This window comes from Galeopterus variegatus, unplaced genomic scaffold (assembly GCF_000696425.1).
Source record: "Galeopterus variegatus unplaced genomic scaffold, G_variegatus-3.0.2 Scaffold4826, whole genome shotgun sequence".
Classification (NCBI taxonomy): domain Eukaryota; kingdom Metazoa; phylum Chordata; class Mammalia; order Dermoptera; family Cynocephalidae; genus Galeopterus; species Galeopterus variegatus.
Window position 1 is genome coordinate 120896 of NW_007730937.1, and position 14199 is coordinate 135094.

Genomic DNA, 14199 nt, shown 5'->3' on the forward strand with positions numbered 1-14199 from the left:
CTGTCCCTGACAAGCTGTACAATCTTGGGACAATCACTTAGTCACTTTGGTCTTTGTTTTCCTATTTGAAAAGCAGGCGATAATTCCCCACGTTTCAGAGTTAGTATAAGGGTCTTGTTAGAAAATGTGTATTGTACGGTGGTGAGCCCAGGACGTTGGCTGTTCCCCACCTATAGCAGTGCTGGCAGCAGGTCATCCAGGTGAGGGGAAGTTGGCCAGGTGGAATCTGAGATGCCCCAGCTGGCCTCAGGAGCTCACAGAGCAGGCAGAGTGAGGCTGGGGTAGAGGCCACTGGACATCTCCAGGCAGTTGCTATGTCCACCCACTGCCTGGGAGCCTCTTGGGAGTGAGGGCCTTTGGGAAAATATTCTCACAGGACAGGCTGTCTTCACTTTCCCCTCCTGCTTGGAGAGGCTTCTCCCGCACCTCCTGTCCCCAGCTCCCATGGCTGCCCTCAGGTCCCCATAGGTTCTGAGACCCCTCAGCCCTCTCCATGCACACCAAAGGGATGTTCAGATGTGCCTCTCAGAGGCTCTCCCTTCCCACTGTCCACCCTTGGGAGGGGCTCTGAATGCACAGCAGTCAACTCCTGGCTGCATAAAAACACCTTGCAGAGCCACCTGTAAAGTCAGTTCACACTTGTTCTAACTCAGACACTGGTTATAAGGAACGCCCCCTGAGGCCCTAGGTGTGGGGGGTGGGGGAGGAAGCCACCTTCTCCTGGTGCCTCCTGGGCCTGTTCCTGTGCAGAACACCTGATGATGGTAAGAGAACGCCCACTCCATCTTGGGAAACTTGGGTCATTAGGGTCCCACAATGAGACTCTGTTAGCAGAGACATAGCTAGTCTCCACTAGGAAGAACAGTGCCTCAGATCCCAGGGCCCCAGGAGGACTTCTGCTGGGACTTGCTGCAGACTCTTCACAGCATCCAAGTCTGCTGTGGGCACTTTGGGCTCTGTGGGATTGGTGCGTGACAGAGCCCTTCCTAGTGCAGGTGGACCAGAGAGCCTGCATTTGTCATGGACCCCACACACACTTGTCATGGCCACCTTTGGGGTCACCCAGCAAATGTGTTGGAGCAGCACACCCGAGAGGGAAATATGTTGCGTCAGATATCCAAGGCCTACAGGCAAGTGGGGGGCCTTGTGTGGGGACCAAGGTCCAGCAGCATGTCTTTTGCTTGCAAGGGGATATCCGCAAACATTCCAAACACCTGGGCACCCTGGCTGCTTGCCTGGAGCCTTCACTGATGTTGAAGGTCCCTCTGTTTTCATAGATTTTATGTCCCACACTGTGATACACATATGTCCAAACATGTAGGGTATCTTGACCTATCAGTATGATGCACTGGACCAGCATGAGGTCCTTTGGGATAGAAAGGTCAAGGTGTCTGCTCACTAAATTATGGCACAGAATCAGTGAACTGAGGCTAACGGGGAAAGCAACCTGCTTCCACTAAATACTGGGGCAGGAAACACACACACACAGGCGGAATTTTTACCAAATCAATGGCTTTGTACTAGTGTCGAATATCATAACAGGTTTGCTCCAGTAAAGGGGTCATAGGTGAGACAGCACAGGTGACAAGAGTATCCACATGACTGAACCCAGAACAGTCCACTGGCTTTCTTCAAGGCCCTGTGTCTTCTGCACAAGCCGAATTGGCAAGTTAAATAGGGAGGCAACGGGGTTCTCCCGCCTAGGTTGGTGGTGATTTCTTAGTCGCCAGGGATGAAGCATTGCTAGCAATTCACCATTTTGGAGGGAAGAGAGTGTTCCAGGGACTTCCAGTTAGGCTCTCCTGCCACAGAAGTCTCCACGCCGTGGGTCAGGGAACCAGCATGGAGTTTCTGCCAGTTACTGAGCATGCTTTTGTCAACTGAACATCAGGAGCTGGGGAATTTACCGTAGAGATAAATTACCGTCTGAGATCCCAGTGTGCTACCATGAGGTGGACACAGGGCACAGCTCCATTTATGACCTGACATGCCTCCACCTCCAGGAAGCCCTCACTCCTAGTGGAGGACTGTCATGATGTGCTGAACCGCCAGGAATTAACGTTAGCTCAGAACCAGTGTTCAATAATTTCAGAAAGGTCTGGGTACATTTCTCTGTGGGGAAGATTCTCAGTGTGTGCCTGTGATGTTATCGCAGGTGACCAGCCTCCCCTTCATTCAAGGAGCTTTGGGTCTTTTGAGTCAAGGCTGGAATTAAGCAAGGGGCAATGGAGTTATTAAACAAGTATTTATTGAACATCTACTATGTGCTAGGCACTAATGGAGACTTCTGTTCATCAGACCGAGTTTTAAAAATATTTTTTACATTTTTATCAACATGACACACGTCAAACAGGACCCACTGGCGTTGCTTATTGATCTTAGTACTAGCGGCCCCATGAGCGGTTTGCCAGTGCCTGGAAGCCCCGACATCAGAACATCCTGGTGCCGCTGGCACTGGCATGCTGCCTCTCATCCTTTGCCTCGCCAGCTCCGCCACTCCCATCTGTGAGATTCCAATCGGGAGGGTCTTTCATCAGCATCCCCAGCTGACAGAGAACAGCATCTGCAGCAGTTTTCCAAGATGCTGGCATTCTCCTTGCTAAAGTATTTCTCAGTGCCTTGGGTTGGGCATGTCTTCTTGGCTCTTCCTGGGGACAAGGTTAGGGGGTGGTGAGCGGGTTGCTCTTGATCAATCCACACCAACACTGTGTCTCTTCAGATATCTGGATACCTTCACGACATTTTTGGCTTTTTAGTTTCATTTAGTGGGGCAACTGTCCATCAGCCGAGAGATCACTTGCTAGGATGCCTTCCTGCTGTTGGAGCTGGCTCATGAGCTCCAGAATGGAGAGACCCTGAGCCATGGAGAGGCTGGTCTCCCTGGACAACAGTGGGCAGGGCAGACTGGGCACAGGAGGGAGCTGCCTTCCAAGAGGCCCTTGGCATCTCCCCAGGGCTGCATCTCTGGCCATCCTTAGCTGTGTTGCTGCTCAGAGGCTCCAGTGTTCTCCCTCTGGCCATTGGCTCTGTGAGGGCAGGGCCAGGGCTGGAGCATAGTGTGTCCTTGGGGAATGCATGCTGAACCTGTGAATGGCCAGGTCAGAGCCCCAAGGGGGCCCCTTAGTCCAGAGGACCTATTCAGGCCTGCCTGGTAGATGGTTCTAGAGATGTGGACTTCTGAAACCTTCTCTGGAAACTTGGGCCGAGCTTAGCCCTGGTCTCTGGGCAAGGCGTGGGCCAGCCTCTCTGCCTCTGCTTGTCCTCCCCTCAGCTTGGCCAGTGACTTCAGCGTCCCTACTGCTTGCTGCAAACTCAGCCCTTTACGGGCCACCTGCGACTCCAGCCACTGTCTATGACCCAGGAGGTGCTGGAGCACCCAGAGGGTTTGGATTCATTCTTGGTCTCCTGTGGGAGTGGCTGAACCCAGATGTTCTGTTTGGTTCACCTGCCTAGTGGAACTAGCTCCCTGGCTCAGAGAAGTGCTCTGCCCCTCAGCAGCCCTTACATGGTTTCTTCGTCTATGAAATGAGCCCCGGCCCTCCCCTCCTGCCAGTTGTAAGGTGGCAAGGTTTAAATGATGCTGCTGTTCTGGCCCTGTGCCTGGATCCTGGACCCTCTTGGGGTACCCAGTTTGAGCCTTCTGGGGTGGGGGTGGTGCTGCCCTTGAGGCCCTGAGGCCCCTCATCTGGTGACTCAGGTCACATGTCATGGGAGCAGGGTTCCCCCATGCTCACAGGCTGCCCTGAGGTGCATCCCCACTGCACCAGTCCCCTTACCCGTTTCTCCTTTAGGATGTAGCGATACCTCCTCCTGAGGGTCTACCTTGATGTCTCCCTCCCTTGCCTTCTGGTCCCTTCTTGCTGCCATCTTCTGTCATAGGAGCATACTAGATTATACTGTCCCTCGCCCCTCCACACACACGTTCACTTAAACATCCCTTTATTAAGGGTCTGGTTACTGATGTATCTACTTACTGTTCTCAGAAGACCCCATGACTGCACATTCTCATTTCCCTTTTCCCCAAGTTCCCAGTTTTTCCATCTTACTTTCACGAAGGACGTGCTATAAACAATAATACAAAAGCAAGCCATCTCATATCCCACATGCCATCGTATGAAAGTCCCACACCAGAGTGAAAATTGCTTCTATGGTGCTTAATAATTAATGAATATATTAATTCAAACGCAGCCATACGTAATACTGAGAGATAGGTTTATGGGTGTTCATTTTATCATGATTTCAGGACTTAATATAGAAACATATTTTGCTTTTGCATATCATAGATTACATAATTTAAAAACCACCCAGATAGTAAACCAATTGGCATAAACAGGAAATAGGATAAAAGGAACAATTAGAGACATCCTTTTCTTGTTCTTATGCACTTGATCTCCGAGGTGGTGCCAGTGTGGGGTCGGGGAGGCGAGGAGGAGAGTGGCTGGCTCCCCAGTCGCCTCTGAGTGCATAGGGCTGTTACTGGTTTTGTGTCTGCTTTGGCCTCCTGCCTGGCGAGAAGCATGAGAGCATCTTCCAGGCAGGAAGGTGTCTGATTCGGCTTGACAGACGGACCTGGATGGGGCAGTGCTCAGTGGCTCTGGTGAAATAAATGACGGGACTGTGAGCATTGAGTATGACTGACGAGTGAGTGCATAGCTTCCTTGATGCCTGGCCAGCGGCACATCAAGTCAGCAGCCATGCCCAGGCCGAGTGGGTCAGAATTTAGGGCTGGGGCTCAGGCAGTAGTTTCTGGACTCCCTGGTGGCTCTGCCTGGAGCTGCCTGCAGCTGTCCATCAGAACAAGGCTTTCTCAGGGCTTCTCTAGACTAAGGGGAAGCTGAGATCAGACCACATGATACCATCAACCCCTACATTGCCCTGTTGTCACAGAGGTGGGGGCACAGCCCTGCTGGCTGGGTAAGAATATAGGTGAACCTCAGCAGTAAACCCCTGTAGACTCTGCCCACCCGGCCAGCTCAAAACGCCTTGGGTATCAGCCACATTTGTACCAAATAGGCTGATCGTCCCTCTCAGACAGCTATTTGCCTGTGAGGTATGGATTTCCTGCACTTGAGAAATGGTCTCCACGGAGCAAGGCCTGGGACTGGAAGCCGCCCCTCTTCCCGGGGTCCCTTCGCATTGGTGACAGCCCATGGGAGCCCCTGGGTGGGCCAGCCCTCCCACAGAGCTCTATGCCCTTGGACACCTTCATTTAACCCCTCCACCCCAGAGTTGTGTGAAAGTTCAATGAGATGATAAAACCAAGGGAAAGCATGTAAATTGTGGTGCACAGAGAGAGCGCCCGACGATTATTAGTTAGCACCTCACACCCCCTACCATCTCTTTCTCTCTTCCCCAGTACAAATGTTTTTTCTTGTAACCAGTGGAGTTGAGTGGAAAACCGTCTCTGAAACTTGGCCCAGTGAGGCATGCTAGACTGATGTTACTAGCTACAGCTCCTGATCTGGGCAGAAAGTGTGTCTTCACAGAGGAGCCTGCCTGTTAGGACACCTGCCTCGGAGCACCGTCGGTGCCGCCAAGGGGAGAAGCAGAGTCCTGTGGGTGGAGGTTTCCTCCGGGTGAAGAGTGGGGCTCCTGAGGAGAACTGGAAACAACTCAGAGGGCAGTACATCCATGCTGTGGAAGCCTACACAGCAGTAAAAAGGAATAAACTGCACTATACACACCGATCCAGGTGGATCACCAGGGAATGAGGCCAAATGAGAGAAGCCAGACAGACTGTGCGATTAGATCATACTATACGATCTGAAATGCTAGACAATACATGTGAATTTATAGGGACAGAAAGAACGTGAATGGTTGCCTGGGGACAGGGCGAGGGGCAGGTGGGGGCAGGAGGGCAGGCTGAGGGAAAACACGAGGGGTAGAGACTCATTGTTTTGATTGTGGTGATGATTTCATGGAGCAGACACATGTCAAAACCATCGCTTTGTGCCTTCAGCGAGTGCAGTGGATTGAGAGTCAGTTACACCTCAATGGAGCCAGGCCCGCCTCTGGCCAGGCAGGTTCTGTTTCCCTGACAGATCTGGCCTGAGATCCCTCGGCCCACTCAGAGAGCTCCTCTCACCCTGAACACAGCCCCTTGCTTTCTTCATCCCCTCCATTGGTGCCTCATGCACGGGGACTAGGATGGTCATGGGGCAGCAGACAGGCAGGGAAATGAAGGCTCTGTCCAGCAGAGATGAAGTAGTTCCAGCCTCCTTGACTGAGTGCTCTGCATGAGGCCCCATTAGAGCCAGGCACATCTGCGCGTCATCAACAGTGTGTCATTTCTGGCTGGAGCTCTGAGGACCAGAAGGCCTGGGGTGACTGACCATCAGAGACCTTTGCACCTGGGAGTCTGCTCGTCTCTGGAGTTGGGACCTGCCAATGCCAACTGCCAGGGGGACAAGACTGCTGGACGTGGGCTCTGCCTCCCCACCCCATTCGGCCATGCACCTTAGGCCATTCTCTCCTCTCAGCCCCCCAGGCCACTGCTCTCTCCACAGAGACCAGCAGGAACATGCCTGCCAGGGCTTGACTCCCACCACTGGGAGGCACACACCCAGCGGATGGTGTGAGAAAGGACTTGTGGTGGGACTTGAGCCTGGTGAGGGAGGTTTTAAGGAAGCAGGGCTTTGCTCTGGATTGAATGTGGTCAAGAAGCAGGGACAGTCCTATGATGGGGCATCTTTCTTTAGAAGGCAGGAGGAAGGAAGCCAGGCTAAGCTGCGAGTGGTAAAGCAGCGTCCGTCGCTCAGGGGACTGTTGGGGCTGTTGTGGCCTGGACAGTGTGCATGCTTGTGCTCAGACGTGAGCACTGAGGGACTTGTTCTTGTCTTGACCCATCACGGTCAGAGTGTTCTGTGACATCGTTTATGTTCAATGGAGCACCAGGGCCCGGCTCCTGTGGGTCAGGGGCTGCTGTTCTCTTTCCTGCTGTCTTGGAAATGAGGAGGTTGGACCAGATCCGTAGGGTGCAAATCCAAACTATTCACAAACGTGTACCGAGGCCACTCCTGTCCCAGTGACTCGATTCCCCAGAGGAGGCCTGAGCAGGTCTTTCAGGAGAAGCCCCGGGGTAAGTGTGATGTGCACCGTGGCTAAGAGCCCTGGGTCTACTCCTGACTTGCTGAGTCCAGTGAGGTGTTGCTCTGTGCCTCTCCCCACCCCTGCCCCAACCCAGCCAGCTCCACCCTCCAGAAGCAGGTTCTCCCTCCCCTCTCCTCCCCTCCCAGGAATCTGGCCTTTCCTGGCACTGCTCCGTGCCTGAGCCACATCTGACAAACTAGGCAATCTTAGTGAGTGGGGGCAGCTCGGGACCCTGCATGTTTCCCATTATGTCTGCTTTTAGCTGGAGGGTGAATGCTTCAACCCTGAGAAGGCCAGAGGGAGACACTGGAGTCCTCATGGCCAACCTGGAGGCACCATACAATCCTAACTGTGCAAATTTGGTGTGATTTAATCATTCAGACCCTCAGTATTTGTGTCTGTAAAATGGAGATAATAACTGCCCCTCTCTGTAAGGTGGTTGTGAAAGTCACAAGTACCAACATTTGTAGGATGGAGAGTGGATGGAGAGTGTTGACCACTGAGTGGTCAACAGTGTGGCCCCTTCCTGGTTTTCTACCCCCAAGCCTGGCCCTAAGGGCTACACACCGAGGCAGGAGTACATTTGGCCCCCTGTCCACTCCTGGGTCCACCCAGGTCCCTCTCTTTCTGTGAGTTCTGGAGGTGATAAAATATCAGGTGAGGGTTCACCAGGAATGCACTGGCTTAGAGAAGGTGCGTCCTCTGGCTGGAGGGCAGTGAGTCAGGCATGAAGGGCAGCCCAGGAAGGCTACTCTGAAAGGACAGCTGACCCACACCTGTGCTGGCAGGTGCCTCCCTACCCTGCTCCACCGCCCAGACACGGCCTCCCCTGACACGAGGGACTGTGTGGCTCTGACCTTCCCCAGGGAACCTCTGAGAGGCTGGGCAGGGGGTTCTGAGTCTGTGGGCAGACGCGTGTGGCCAGTCAGCTCTGGGTGAGACTGACTGGCCAAATGGAGACCACAGGCGTGTGAGCCACGTGGGGGAGCAGGAGCTCCTCAACAGGAAGAGGAAGGGAGTCACCTGAGGACAGTGAGGGCCCCTGCACAGGAGGGAGGGCTGAAGGGCTGGTCTCTGAAGTGAGAACAGGCTGTCTTTGTAAGGTGGTGGTATTTGCCTGGATGGCAAAGCTTCTTGACTTCAGAGGCGCTGCAGCAAGCCTGCAGGGCAAACGCGCCTTCCTGCCCGCAGCTGCCCTCTGACACTGGGAGGGCAGCGACCTGCTCAGGCCGGCTCAAGTATACTGACTTGAACCCAGAAGTTCGCTTTATTCTCTCCGACACACAGAATTTGCTGAGTCCCATTTGATTCCAGGCCCTGTTCCAGGCCGACTAAGCCATCAGCGAGACACAGCCTTGCCGGTGTCCCAGATAGGTGGTCTGAACTCTTCTGGGTGTAAAATGGTCAGCAACCCTTCTGAGGGTTCGGCAAAGGCCCTGGGCCCTCATGCTGAAAACACTCCCCATGCTTGTGTGCATTCGCCTTCCGCGCCCGATTTCAGAGGCCCATGGAGCCTGTGTACAGCGGCCGAGGCCCCTGCTGTGGACCAGCAGCTGCTGTGGGCCAGCGCCAGGGTTTATACTTTCTTTTACCTCCCTTCAGTGCCCAGCACAAGGCTTTGAGTGATGCTGGGGCTTTGTGCATATTTCAGTGAGGAGGCGTCGCCCGTCCATGTGCCCAGGCTGGTGGGGAGAGGACAGCTTGTGGGCTCTCACCTGCTGCCCTGCACTTCTACCTCTGCGTCTGCAGCCCAGAACAGCACCTCCTCCCACCCCTCCCTTCGGAACTGGTGGCCTGGGTTCTGACTCCAATGGCCCCTTTCAGTTCCCACCTTTAGTTTGTTTCTCTCTACAATGTGCCCACCTTGCAGGGCTCCCCTGAGGAGTCACGGAGAGTGTCAGGAAAGCTGGGGAAGGTTTGGGGAGAGGACACCTGCTTTGCTGGGTATTTAATGTCATGCCAGAGAGGTAGAGATGGTGGGCAGAGTGGGGAGACTCTGGGACGCAGGGACATTTCCTGCATGGCTGTCTCCTATGTGGGGGTCACGGCTTTGCTGTCTGTAGAGACAGCCTTGACTGGTTTAGTTTAACACTTCTGAAATCAAGATGTGTTAATAATTGATGTGTATATTTATTGTAGTGATTTCTTCTTCCCTTTCAAGAGCTATCGTTAACTTAGTGGCATCTCTGTATGCAGGAAACAAGAGAGTTGTAAATTGCACAGGTGTCGGGAAACAGCCTATGACATCCCCATGGAGGCCCAGTCCTGGAACCCACCGGGAGCCCCCTTACTGCCGGATCAGGCCTGTTGGAGGTTTGTGAAGAAGCCTACACTTCCAGGACAACAAGTACCCCAGGGAGGAAGGAACCCATTCCTCATGTATTCCCATGAAGCGCCCCCACCCCAGCCCCAATGCCACCTGTATCACATCTTACCAGAAGTGTGTGATCAGGCTGGTTTCTGTGTCTCATGGAGGAGGCAGCCATTTGACTGGCATGTGTTCTGTCCCTGGCACTCTTCATGTGGATGGGGTCACCTCCCAGATACCTCAGGGAGCAGGTGTTTGTGGTAACACCCATGGCCTGAGTCTGCCTAGAGAGTGCTGTCACAGCCCATGTCTGGGTGGCCCCATGCAAGGCATTGTTCTCTTTGCTTTTCCCCCTCACATGAGCCGAGTCCCGAGACCCCCTCCAGCTTATGCTTGGTCCAGCATCCAGTGGTTGTGGACCATTGGATCCAATCAGATCCCTCCAGATTGGCCCAATGCATCTCTTCAGTAAGGACACACAGGCTCCTGGTGGATGGGGCCATCTGGGTCCACTTACATGCGGAATCACCATGGGTCACATGGTAAAGCACATGGCGGCCAGTGGATAGCGGGGACAGACTGTGGGAGCAGCAGAGCTCCTAGCAGGAGTGCAACAAGCAGACAGGGAGGTGTCCCAGCCTGTCATCTTATCTTCATTATGCCCTCATGGTGGAGGCCTCACTCAGTAAAGAGAGGACTAAAGACAGGATTCAACGTCAACTCTATCCCATGCTGCAGGCTTTCCAATGAGAACCCTTCTGATGACATTCTGGGGCTGTCCTGGGCTTCTGTCATGAATGTGCTTCTGTGGGCGTTGACTGTGTCAGTGGGAGAGGCTTCTGTCCCTGCGCGGGATCAGCCCCAGGCCCCATGGTGTAGCTGGCAGAGCACCTGTGTTTTTACATGGGGCAGTTCACAGTTCTCAGTGCCTCTGAGTGGGTTTATCTTGCTGCATGGCTGGAGTAGTCACCCCACTGGGTCCCCCTTGCAGACCTGACAGAAGGGCAGCTGTGATGTGAGTTCCCCAGCTTTTTGTGGTGTGTGGGACACTAATTCAACCCTGGGGGTCCTGACCACTATTGACTTGCAGGAGAGTTTGCACATGAAGGAGGATGGTTGGGACAGGAAGGTTTCTCCATGCCCAGAGATCAGTGTGTGCCTCTCCCGCCTTGTTCTTGTGGTGGGGGGTGCAGCTGTGACCTGGGAACGCAGGGCAGAGAGGCCACTAATCAGGATGTGTCTGTAGCTGGTGACAGGCATCGTCTGCCAGCCAGGGTGGGGCCAGCTGTTGTTGGGAGGGAGTCTGTGCTGCCTTCACAGCCAGCATCGGTTTGCATCAGTAAGTAGTTCAGAGCTGTTGCCCAGGCGGCTGTGCCTTCGCAGAGAAAGGAAGCCCATGCTCTTCCCCGTGAGATGGGCGGCTGGGAAATGTGGATGGGAACGTGCTCTCAGCCAGGACCTGGCACAGTTCCTGCAGATTGGGGTACATCTCCTTTGCTGCATCTGTGGAGGGCGGCCCCTCCTGCCCTGCTGGGAACCTGGAACTATAGTCTGCTGTCAGGCCTGGGCTGTGTTGTCTCTGGCCCCAGAGCATGAGTGGGGCAAACTGGGGCCTCCAGTCTGTCCGCAAAGCGGCAGGTCAGAGCTTGGTGCTTTGTGGCCACAGGAAGAAGCAGAGTGATGTCACCAATGCGGCAAAGGTGATTGTGATCCTTCTCACTGCTGCCGGCCTCAGCTCACTCATGAGCGAGAGCAAGTCCCTAACCCTCTCAGGGCTTCCAAGGACACAGCCAGCAGGAAAGGCAGGGATATTAAGACTTGTTCTGCCAGTATCTCAGAGTTTCTGTAAGGCTCCAATGAGATATCGTGAGTTAGTGTTTGTGTAAGTGAGACTGGGAGTCACAGAGACCTGGTCCAGATGCAAATGCTACCACTTAGTGCCCTGGGCAAGTTGCTTTGCTGTTCTGAGCTTCAGTTTCCTTATCTGCAGAATAAAGAGAGTCAGACCTGCCTCATCTTAGGATTAAATGATGTCTGGAAAGCACAGAACACATGGTAAGTTCATTATCCATAGCTATTTTCTTATCACAGGTGTTATTTTTGCAACAGGGGATGCAAATCCTTCCTACCACACAACTTTTATTCTGTCAAGAGTTTGCTGAGCACCTGCTTCATGGCAGGCACTGTGCTGGGGCTGGAGACCTGAGGGGCTGAGACAGGTGGGCTGATAGCAGCAGCAGCAGCAGCAGCGTCTCCTGTGCAGTCAGGGATACAACCAAGAGATGGGTGGCGTTGGAGAGCCCAGGAGAGGAGGTGCTCAACCCTAGCAGACGGGACAGAAAGGACTTGGGGAGCCGTGGAGACTGACAGGTGACCAGAACAACATGCAGCAGTGTGGGAAGCACAGTGTCAGGGGTGCTGTTCTGCCTGCAAAACCTCCAAGAAAGCTGCATGGATAAGGCCATACCTGAGCCAGACTGAAGAGTGAGCCTGAGGGAGCCTGGCCGAGAAGGTGGGGACGACATGTGTGAAGGCAGAGAACAAGCAAGGTCTGTGTTGGGAGCAGTGGGAATCTCCAGAGGAGACCCACAGGATGGGAAGAGAGACATCTGGAAGCTGAGCAGGCCAGGACAGGCCTGAATCCTGACATTTCCTGAGGACAGTGGAGAGCCAGCATGGGGAAGTCAGATGCGGGTTGTGCTGAGACCTGAGGCATTGCCAGCAGGTGCAAGAGCCACTGCTCGTCGAAGGCATGGTCCAGCCTTGCTCCGGGAGCCCAGAGCCCAGGAGCGGAATGGAGAAGGGCTTAAAGTCTCGGCAGCCAGGAGGACAATATCAAAAGGCCCATCAGTCTCCAAGGGTCCACGCAAACTTCTCCCTGGAGGTCCTGGGCCTGCTACCAGTACCACCCAAGAAGCTTCTGAGGATCAGGGAAGAACTGCCACCTTCCAGTAGCATGAGGCTCCCATGTCAAGGGCCCCAACATGGTTCACCAAGGCCACATCAGGCACCAAGGCCATGTGTGGTTGTTTCTTTGGTTTCCAGGGGGCCCTGTCACAGCCTCACCCAGCCTTTCCCACTGAGATACTTACAAATGGTGCCACAAGGACCGCCTGGGGGCCCCATCCGAAGGCCCGATTTGGGGCTTGCTAGAGGGAAGCCCCATAATGGTTCACAATCTAAGGTTAACATGCATGTGGCTAGTGATGAATCTGCGAGGACAGAAAATTCAGAGTAACATCTGGAGCAGGGCAGCAGGGCTGAGCACGGAGCTCCATCTTCATCTCCCGCTGTGAGGTCGATGTGTCACCCTGGGCATGTCATTTAGCCTGACCTTCATCTTCTCACCTGGAACATGCTGCTTACATCACAGAGTCATTGTTCAGACTTAATGAGCTACAAGGTGAGGATTAGAGAAGGCATCTTGTGCTGGCACCTCTCCCTTCCTTTCCAACCTTCAATCACGTGCCCCTCTGCAAAGCACAAAGGCCAGTACTTCACAGGTACTATGAGAAAGATGCATGTCTCTGCTCGGCAGGTCTGTCCCTCAAATGTGTCACCCAGGGACAAGCTGCTGAGAAAGGCATGGGCTACATGTGGTCCTGGCATCTGTGCACATCAACTTCTAGGAACAACAGCTTCTCTTCCTGTCTTTGACTATCCTAGGGTGTGTGGCACCATCTACCCCTCTTCAGCAGGCCTGGGGCACAATGCAATGATGGGGCAGGTGAGCAGCACCTTCCTTTGGGTCCATTGCTATGGGAAAGCCACACCAGCCCCATTAACATCCCAGGAATGGTGGATCTATACAGTGTGGGTCAGGAGGTGAACTAGAGGGCACTGGCCATAAGAGAGAAAATATGGTGAGCTTAGTTAGTCTCCATGGATAGACAGAGCAGGCCTGGGTGTCAGGACACTTGCAGTCTGATCCTAGCCCTGCCAGAACCTTGCTGTGAGATTTTGGGCAAGTCACTTAACCTCGGTCCTCTGACCTGTCAAATGGGAATGTCCTCTATCCTGCTCATTTCATAGGGTTATTGTGAAGATGAAATCTGATGATGTGTGTGGAAATAGCTTAGGAAGCACGTAAACATGATTGATAAAAAAGAAAGGGTAAATAAAAAGTTATGGCATATTCACAAAAAATGGTTAATAAAATTCATAAAAAATGCCACAGGATAATATTTAATGACATGAGAAAATGTTCACAATCTACTGTGAGGCCAAATAATATAACAAAAGCTGTAAGGTATGTTAAAGTGTTGAAACTACAGGTCAAACCCTGTTCTGGGTGCTTGGGAACCTGCAGTGGCACAGGCAGAAGCCCCTGGCCTGGGGATTAGGGGGTGGGGCGTCCTCTGGCAGGCAGGGCAAATCACACATGTTCATTCTGTGGAGGGATGCCCCATAAACCTGAGGTCATCATGCCTCACCTCTCCCTGGGAAAGGGGGTGGGGCACACCCCAGGGAAGCTCTGCCCCAGCAGGTATGGCCAAGAGGACAGGGCTCTCACTCCCTCCCACTCCCAGTCTGGTGCTTTGGTTTCACCCCAGGAGGGGCAGGTTGCTGGTGTTCTCATTCTCCAGCCCCATGTTGCAGAAGCTCTATTCCTGGAAGGTTCTGCCTCAATATCTGGGGCTCCCTTCCACACCCAGACCCCACTACAGGGTAGAAGGCTGTTCTAGAAACAGCAGGCTGGGAATATTGGAGCCCCCATTACCCCTTGCCCAGCTCACTCATAGGATGGAGGTTCCATGCCAGGAGGGTCAAGCTGAGAAGACTAGGGTCTGCCAGCCAGCCAG